Genomic DNA, 10,564 nt, shown 5'->3' with positions numbered 1-10,564 from the left:
CACTGGCATTACTTCAGAAACCACTCTCCCTGGCAAAATGCCAGGCGCCATCTTGACTTGTCAGCCCCAAATATGGGGATGATTTTAGACCCTGGAGAGATGGGCTGCTCAGTGCCTAATCCTGTCTGCCTTTTTCTGTTATAATAAGAGTATAAGGATATTATTATCTGCACTACAATTTTTTTTAAAGAGAGAGAGAGAGAGAGAAGGAGAGAAATTTTTAATATTTTATTTTTTAGTTTTTCGGCAGACACAACATCTTTGTATGTGGTGTTGAGGATCGAACCCGGGCCACACGCATGCCAGGCGAGCGTGCTACCGCTTAAGCCACATCCCCAGCCCCTTCACTACAATATTTTTAAAGACTACTTTACCAAAGAAGCATCCTGGAACTCTATTTTTAAAGTTTTTAAATAGATTACTTAAAGATGCCCTAAACAGCAATAGCATGATTAGAAATAACCAGTAAAGGACTCCTTCTCACAAAATGGCCAAACTTAGTATAATGAGTGGTAGACAATCAGATATCATATTGACTTGACATTATGCAATTTTAATTATACAAGATAATGACAAAAAGTTGCGGGCTTCAGAATATTATACAATAGCTATCACTTTTTAGTTATACATTTCACTTTGGTCCTTTGAAATTACTTATATAAAATAATGAGATTAATAAAAAGAATTCCATAAACTTTGTTAATAATACCATAAATTTAATATCTTATAATATTCTGATTTTTCATGCAGACTTCATCAGACTTTAAGTGATTGTAGGAGTGACAATCTATTGCTTATATACCATGTTTTAATTTTGCTTAATTTTTTGTATAGCTAATATAAAATAATTTTACAATCCAGTATAAACGAAATTTTTTTGTTGATTACTAGTAACTGACAATTTCATTAAATTATATGCAATCACAGAAATGTTGTAGCCAAGCTAAAATCACTTGTGAGAATTTAAATTAATCTACATGTTTACTGATGTATGTAAAATACTTGCAAGAAAATAATAAATACTGTGAATTTGTGATTATTATTGTGATGAGGGGTGATACATAAATTAGTAAAATTCAGTACTGAAAGAAATCATTTAGCTTGAAAGATACAGGGAAGCAAATGTAAATTATAGCATAGTTTTTTTTTTCCCTCCACAACATAATTTTTAGGTAAAAAAAAAAAAAAAACAAGAGAAAGACATTTAAAGTTTAAAAATAGTTTTGTTTTCTGTTAAAAATAAGTTCATAAAAGTAAATGAATAAAATTTGCCTTGGATTTTATTAAATAAAAATATGATACCATACAATTAATTGTTCCTACTGAAGTTCTTTTGTAGGAGTGCAATTTTGGTAATTTCTTATAAGTTTAACTTCAGGGAGAAGTATTGGGAAAACCTATTTGCTGAGGAAAGTCTAGGATTTTTTGCAAACATGGCTTGCTATTCTTGCTAAGTCTTTGACCAATTATCTAACCATATGCTTTTACATTTGGGTAAAAAACAGCAGGTACAATCATGTAAAGCTCCTATATCCTCAATAAACTTTAAAAACAAAATTTAGTGTTTCACTGAAAGTAGGTCATTTCCATGCCTGTAGTGTCAATATCTTTAATAGAATTTCATACTTCCTTTACTTGTATACTTGTAATAATAAAATCATGAAAGCTTCTTCATTAAAAATACTTTACAAATCTGTTTCATTTTCTATAAGTCAGGCAGTGAAATATTTTTTATTACTTAATCTAAAAGCATCAGGTTTGTAATACAGTATCATCATAGGCCAGGATAATTTTTTCTTTGTTCATTCAAGTGATATTTCACTGAGCTCTAATAGCATTGTGAATAATTACAGTCTTTGCAATTGAGATTTTATCTCAGAAAAGACAGCTTTTCAAGGCTATCAATTCAGTCAATTAAGATATATATATAACATATATATGCAAGTGTGTGCGCCAAATTAATTGCAGTAGTCCTTCCTTATCTGCAGAGAATATATCTCAAGTTTTCCAGTGATTCTTTAACCTATCAATAGTACTGAATCCCATATGCACCTTGTTTTTTCTCCCCCCTGAAGTATATATTCATGACATAGTTCTATTTACAAATAGAATTGGGCAAAATGAAAGATCAATAACAATAACTGGTAATAAAATAAAATAAATATGAAAATATATGATAAGATCATTTTAATGTCATTTCTTTCTCTCTCAAAGTATATATTTTTTATATATTTCTTCCTACCTGATTAATTGAAGTGGGTGAATGGCATAGACATTTTGACATGGCATGGAGCTACATTGTAAGGGTTACTTGGACACAGTCACTGTGACTCCATGAGAGTTGATCTCACATTAGAGTTAGCTATTAAGTAACCAATGGACAGGTGTTTTAGACAATGGACAAAGGGATGACTCACATCTAGAGTGGGGTGAAGCAGGGAAGTAGGAGATTTCATCATGCTATTCAGGAGGGTGTGCAATTTTAAATTTATGAATTGTTTATTTCTGAAAGTTTCCATTTAATATTTTCAGACTATGGTTAGCCACGAATAACTGAAACTGTGGAAAGCAAAAATTTGGATAAAGGCAGACTACTGTATCAATATTTGACTTTAAATGGAATTATGTTAATTGAATATAAAAACAAAATATTCATTGTAATACTGAGTCAAAGGCAATTTCTACCTTAAATTAGTTTTTTTACTCAATTTTAAAACACAAGACAAGGTAACTGATGAAAGTCAAAATGACAATAATTAAAATATATCTGTTATTTTGTGAAAAAGAAACATTAAAAATGCAGAAGTAAGTTATGTGTTTCAGTTATGGAAGGAAAGTCCTTCAATTAATTATTAATTCAATCATTTTTTTAATAAGGTCAAATAAACTCAAACAACTGACAGATTTTTAGCATGTCAACCCAGCTAACTCATAGTTATCTTTAAAAGCTGTGTTTATTCATGCCTGGATAATAAAATATAGAATAGTGGGTATATCTATTAATTCTAGAAATAGCATAAAGGAAAACTCTGCATGTCGGTAAATAGGTCACCCCACGACTAGAAAAAATGAATGTCACAATGGTTTTACATGGTCCTGTCAATCAGAAGCAAATCCAGACTTGACACTTTCTCTTTCCCAACCAGCAACAAAAAGGCAGCAAGTTAGGCTCCTTGCTTCTTTGATTCAGCTAGTAGTTCCTCTAATGACACCAGATGCATCCAAGCATTGATGGAGATTCTTCTAAACATTAACACTAGAGAAGTCCTCAGGCAGAGCCTGGGATGCTCCTTTTCCATTGAGAAATACTGAGATATCTTATCAACAAAAGCAAGAATGATTCTGCTGAAAAAAACCAATGGGACTAGGAAGACATTTTGCCTGCAAGAATCTGAGACTCCCCTCAAAGGTTAGGAGAAAACCAGGTGGTTAAAACAATGTATTTTAGCACTTTACCTATAAGTCTAGGTTGTTTAAAGATGTCACTTTTTGTGAGGTCTGAGATTAAGTTTGAGATACATGAATTTGCCTATTAAATACTTGCCGATTTGGTAAAAAGGTATTAGATTGTTTTTGCATATGAATCACAGTTAACTTGGTCATATTCATGTTTGCTTATTTTAGAATCCCTCATACCTTTACCTTGATCTATAAGTTTTTCTATCAAATACCAGTATTTGTTGCTATAGCTATATAGTAAACATTAATATCATTGTACAATAATTAATTTCACTTTTTTCTCCTTTGTCAGGATGTTTTTAGTATAATCCATATATCTATATTTTGACACATGCTAAAGAAAGCCTTTTAGACAGAAGAGAATTGATTCAAGAAGGAAGCCTTTCTATACAGAGAAATGAAGAACACTAGCTGTGAATGAACATATGTAATTACAAAATGTAAAACACACACAGCTGTGTAAAGATAATTGCATGTTAAAAGTGCACTGTGGTTTATAACACATTAAAATTTAAATGTATGACCATATAGTTAAGGCTGGGAAAGATAGAAATATGTATCATATTATGCATGATATCATACATGAAATACTTTAATATCTATTGATGCTATACTTTATAAAGTTGGAAAGTATACTACAAACCCTAAAGCAATTCCTAAAATGGCAAAATCCTTCAACAAAGGAAATAAAATGGTTGTATAAAAATAATATTCATAATACTTTTAATCCAAAGAAAGGCTATAAATAGGAAAGGGGAATACAGAAAATATGAGACAAGTCCAAGACAAATGACAAGATGATAGACTCATTGAAAAGTTGTCAATTAGATAAAAACCTAGCACCAATTACATGCTAACCAGCAGAGAAAGCTCTTTAGTTTTAAATCATCAACATATGATTTGTACAAGTTAGTTGGTTTCACTGACATTTCCACACATACATATGTCATACCTGGATCATGTCCACCTTTCCTTAAACCCTCTCTTGTTTCCTGTCACTTCCTTTATTTCATTTTTATTTTATTTTATTAGTCCTTTAATTTTATACTTTTTTTTGGAAGTGACATGATTTTTTTATTCTTAATGGCTAAATAATATTTCAATTGTCTACATGCCACATTTTCTTTATTCATTCATCTAGGCTGATTCCATATCTTAGCTAATGTGAATGGTGGTGCAATAAAATGGCTAACACAGGTATCTCTATTGTTGCTGACTTTATTTTCTTCAGCTATATACCCAGGAGGGTTATAGTTGAATTGCAGGATAGTCTTTTTTTTTTTATTTTTTAAGGATCATTCATATGTGTTTTCCATAGTGGCTATACTATTTACATTCCCACAAACAGTATATAAACATACCTTAGAAAAAATTTTCAAACATAGAGTCAATGAGTTAGAAGGATAGAATGATGCATTCTATGCTAAAATATAGAGAAAATAATAGAAGTGGCTGTGCTGATTCAGAGAAGTAGATATTTAAACAAAGACTGTCATCAAGGATATACAAGAAAATTTTATCATGATAAAATTATTTAGAATTCAAGAGGGCAAAAAATTCCAATATTAGTGTCTTAAATATAATAGCTTCAAATAAACTTAAGATTCAACTGATAGAAGTAAAAAATATTCAAATCAATAATTATAATCAAAGATTTTGATATAACTTTCTCAAATAATTGATAGAATAATCAGAGTAGAATATTACCAATATTATTAGTGATCAGTTAGGACTAGTTAACATTCATTTAATATTTCACCAGTGACAGCAGAATTTGCCTTGTTATTAGTTACACATGAAATGTTTACATAGATCAAATTATATACATTAAATTAATTCTCAATAAACTTAAAATGCTTCATTTCTCCTATGTCTTTCCTCTCACACATAGAGCTTCTAGAAATTAGCAAAAATATTTTTTAGAAAATCCTTAATTTTGGGAAACCAAACATCACTCTTTAAGTAGCCGTGAGTAAAATAAAAATTCTACAGTAGTTCTGTGTTAGATTTTTGTTGGTTCAGCCAAAATACCTGAACTGAAGAACTTAGAAAAGAAAAAGTTTATTTTGGCTTATGTTTTCAGGGGTTCAGTTCACGGATGGACAACTCCCTACCTCTGGGACAAAGGTGAGAGAGAACATAAGGTGGAAGGGCATGGTAGAATAAAGCAGCTCAGGTCATGACAGCCAGGAAGCAGAGAGAGCTCTCCTAATTAGAGACAAAATATAAACCCCAAAGTCGTGCCCTAAGTGACCTAACCTACTTGCCTACAGTTACTCCCTGGTTAATACATGCAAGTGGATTAATCCACCGATTAAGTTAAAATTCTCATAATCTAATCTTTTCCACCCCTGAACATTCTTGTGTGGTCTCATATGTGAGCTTCAGAGAGGCATTTCATATCTAAAGCACAACAATTTTTCGCTATATTTGTGAAATGCCACTAAATATACTTAGAACAACATGTAAAGTTCTATAGGCCTATAAAAAAAATGGTGTCAGCCTCTGTCTTTATAACAAAAAGGAAATAAAAAGAAAATAAAATAAATTAACTAGAAGAATAAAACAAAAACTAAAATGTAAAATAATGAATATAAAACAGAAAAAAAAAACAAAGAAAGTTAATGGTATAAAGACTGATTCATTGAGAAAACTTTACTTTGAGAAGTAAACTTTTTACAATTCCAATGAGACTAATCCTAAAAACAGGGTAAAGGTACAGGTTCCCAATATATAGAATGAAAGAAGTGACATTACTAAAAAAAAATCTGTATAAGCTAAAATAATAAAAGAGTAAGTTATAAATTGCAAAAAGGAATAAATTTAAATTTTCATACAAGTTTGATTAAATGGACAAATACCTCAAAAGAACTGTAAAAGTTTGATTAAATGAAAAAATACCTCAAAAGAACTATCAAAGGATATTTAGGAAAAAATTAAAATGTGAATAGTTATATATTAAATTTATGTTTAGAATCTTTCCACAAAGATATCTGTATAACCTGATTGCTTCATTGGTGAATTCTTCCAAATATTTCAAGATTTATCAATTAAAAAACAATTTATTCTACCCAACTTCTTCTGAGTCTAGTTTTACCCGGAAGCTGAAACCAGAAAATATCTTACAAAATCTACCAGAATAATATGTATCCGTAACTCAGATGCAAACTTTATAAAGACTTTGAAGCTCATTTTAAGTTTAATCCTTAAAATGATAAATAATGTGACTAAGTATAAGAATATCAAACAATAGAATTTATCATACTTACAAATCCTTAAGTAAAGAAAGTTAATAGGTATATGATCATTTGATACATGCAGAAAAAATATTTGACATAATCTTAGATCTGTTCCTTATAATATTTCTTTGAAAATAGAAATTTTGGAATTTTCCTGGTCAAAGAAAGACATCTTTGAGTGATATTAGAGTTAAGGATGAAAAAATGAATACTTCCCACCCTCAGTCCTTAATAATAGGCTAGGGATTTGTTCTCTAGTCAACATTTGATGGAAGTTTTATCATAACTTCATGTTTTAACTGTGTTTTGCTTTACAAGTCATATAATGAGTGTGGACATATGAGCTTCATGAGGACATTTCTGCTCAACAGGGTTAATTCATTATACGTACAGTACTAAAAAAAGTTTCTGACATGTAGAAATTATAAAATAAATACAGATCAAATGGATGTATTAACAGACACATGAATAAATAAATGAATGGATAATGTGATCTAAATTAAGGATTATCCCTGGTCATTCATCTTTCCAGGAACTTTACTTTCCTGATGAAAATGCAAAACTTTAATCTATAGAAAAGGAAAATAAAAATATGTTTAGATGTCTTCCTTTCTTGCAATTGCCTGCAGCATATTGATATAAATATGGTGAATTCTTAGGATAAGTACACCAAAATACAAATTTTAATTATTATATAGGCTAGTATCATTCTTCAATAAAATGATTAAAGTTGGTCTTTAGGGGCTATAATATTTTATTATTATGAAATCACTCATCATGTGAGCCCAAAATGTTATGTGAGGTAAAATGGAAAAATCTGCTTCACTCACTTTATCCAAGCTTAATGCTCAGAAGGAAGCAGGGATGGCAGATGGCAGTGCAGAGTCTTTGTGGGGTCTGGTTGCTGTTGGGACTGGGTGTGCATTTCAAAGGCATGGAGAAACACCTTCCTGCCAATATTCAGCTTAGTGAATGCTCATATACTAATTCTTTTTTTTTCATCATCATTCAACAAAAGCTAGAACAAAGTTTTGATAATAATCCAAGTCCAGGTAAATGAAAATTAAACATAATATTTTAATGCTTATTGATTAATTATGGCCTTCCTACTATTGCTGAGACTTGAGAAGAAAAACTCCCTTGTTAGCCCAGAATACTTAAAAGTCATATTTCAATGTTTTCATCTTACAAATAATGAATTACCTTCCCATGAGTATGTTCAAAATGTCTTCTGTGTAATAAGAAGATTTTATTGTAAAAAAGGTACCATGATAGTGCAAGCAGATCCCTTAATTGTAGCAAAATTCCCAACTCAAACATATCCACACTTCTAATTATTTTAATGAAAGAAGCTTCTGTGCTCTACTTGTAAAACTCAAAGGAGATTTCCCTTATTTTCAATCAACTTTCAGTTGTCACAGAAGCAAACATGACAGAAGAAAAGACAAAATAACCAGTTAAACTTTTCTTACTTTATGTATCTAAGCAAGAAAAGACAAAATAACCAGTTAAACTTTTCTTACTTTATGTATCTAAGCTGTTGTATTTAATTAACACAAGTGCTTAAGTGACAAAGAAAGAAATCTTAAATCAGAATATGGACTTTTAATTATATTTCTAATGTATTATCACTGCATATACGTAATACATATTTACAATCAATGTTTCTTTGAAATTATGCATTACCATTGCCTTTGAAACTAATGAATACAAACCTTTTGAGATTACTTTTCCTTAAGTTTTAGAATTTATTTTTCCAAAACACATACACTGCAAAAATTTCAAGTTATTGTCCTCAAAAACTTCTCTGAGAGTTTTGAAATGATATTAATGATCATTATCTATTGATATTCTTTCTCATGAGATTCAGTAAGTATTATTTAAAAGGTCTCTCATTTATTATAAATGATTTTTTCTTAAAATAAGATCTATTGTAAATATTTTGAGTATGATTAGTGAAAATGAAGGAAAAATAGCTATTTCTAATAACACCACCAAAACACCTAACTCCAACTCAAGAAGTCTTATTTGTAGAGGAGAGAGAGAATTAATTTATTGGATCTAAAATTGTAGTACTGATTTTTGAAATGTTCTTTCTTTTTATATTTAAACTTTCATTGTCAATTCATTGTAAAAATAATTCTAAAGAATAGAAAAATCAATCTCACTCATGACTTTATGCTTCCTACAAATGGTTTCTTGTGCATTAAGTGGAAATAGAGCTCCACGTGTATTGGAAACACAAATTACAAATGTGGAAATAGAGTAGTTCCTACAGTTTAACTGCAGTGAGCCTGACATCTGGCAGCTCCACTGCTGGGACTCTCCACTTGAGGGCAATTCGCTGCTCATTTTTAGGTTAGTTTAACATTTTCCCTGTGCAGCAACTTGCTGTGTCCATAGTACACATTGTTCTGAGATAGGAAAACCAAGAAGCAACTGATGGTGAGATGAGAGAGGTAACAACAAAAGCGATTTTTCCTTACTCTTTCCCTTTCTCATTAGGAGCATAAATTGTCTTATTTACTAAATGACATGTAAGCATATCACTTACAGATGACATGGAGTGTAAGAACTATGAAGTTTTTCTTATTTGCTGTAGGTTAAAATCCAGTTCTAGAAGTTAGTATATTCTCTTAATTTTTTAATTTTTTTTGAGAGAGAGAAAGAGAGTCAATTTTTTAATATTTATTTTTTAGTTTTCGACGGACACAACATCTTTATTTGTATTTGGTGCTGAGGATCTAACCCAGTGCCGCATGCATGCTAGGCAAGCACGCTACTGCTTGAGCCACATCCCCAGCCCAATATTCTCTTAATTTTTATATGCTATACTTTTTGTGTACTACCTATTTTACAGTTTTGATCATAATAGTGGTTTTCAATAATTCTGGAAATTTATAAATTATTAAATCAACATTCAGTGATCCTCGTTGCATAAGTTGTTGCATGAGTTAGTCATTCTAAGATTGGAAAACCTGGAAATACACTGTGTTTTAAACCTTTTGGGGGCTAAATGTCACAGTGACAATTACATTGATAGCTATGAGAAACTCTGAAGTTAAAAATCACATCAGGATTTTTTTTCCATCAGGACTTAAAGTTAATTCTTCTTTTAACATCTATAAGAACTTTTTGGAAAAAGTTAGGACATTTTAGAATGAATGGTTTAGGTAATTTGTAAACAACTGTATGCTTACAGAAATGATTCTTAGTATGATATACTAAATTTGATACAAATTTTAATAAGGATGCTAAATATTATCAAATGTCTTTAGGCCATCTGCTTTGCATGACATATCCATGGGAAATGCTGGAAGGCAAGCTGATATTTTTACTTCCTAGAATGTTCTCTACAGGTATTGTCATTATACTTCATATTAAACCAGATGGAGTCATAAAAATAAATAATAGTATCTTTAAAAATATTTGAATACAATGTTTTAGTCTGTACATGTAGTTTTAAAAATAATAATCAATAACATGGAATTATATGATACATTATTCTCAAGATCCAGAGGCAAAAATCTTTACTTTTTCATCTAATGGGAAAATTTGTGTACAAACGTGCAATTTTAGACAGTAAGAATGTCTTTCGGTGAATTGTTTGTTCCATCTGTCACAAACTCCACATTTTACCATTGACAACTTTGTGATGTGATCCAGAAAATTGTTCCCAGCAGGTCCCATCATATTGAATAATGGTCTCTTTTATATGAGCAGGTTGTTAAGTCAGTGATATTCCCAATTTCAGACTAGAAATGGAAATCAACACCAAACTCAAATAAGTGGAACTGACGTATACCTATAGAGAGCCATACATGTGATTTTGGAAATGTAGTTAATGCAATCCAGACCATATAAAA

This window comes from Callospermophilus lateralis, unplaced genomic scaffold (genome assembly GCF_048772815.1).
Source record: "Callospermophilus lateralis isolate mCalLat2 unplaced genomic scaffold, mCalLat2.hap1 Scaffold_124, whole genome shotgun sequence".
In the NCBI taxonomy this organism is placed as follows: domain Eukaryota; kingdom Metazoa; phylum Chordata; class Mammalia; order Rodentia; family Sciuridae; genus Callospermophilus; species Callospermophilus lateralis.
Note: the sequence above shows the minus strand (reverse complement) of the source record.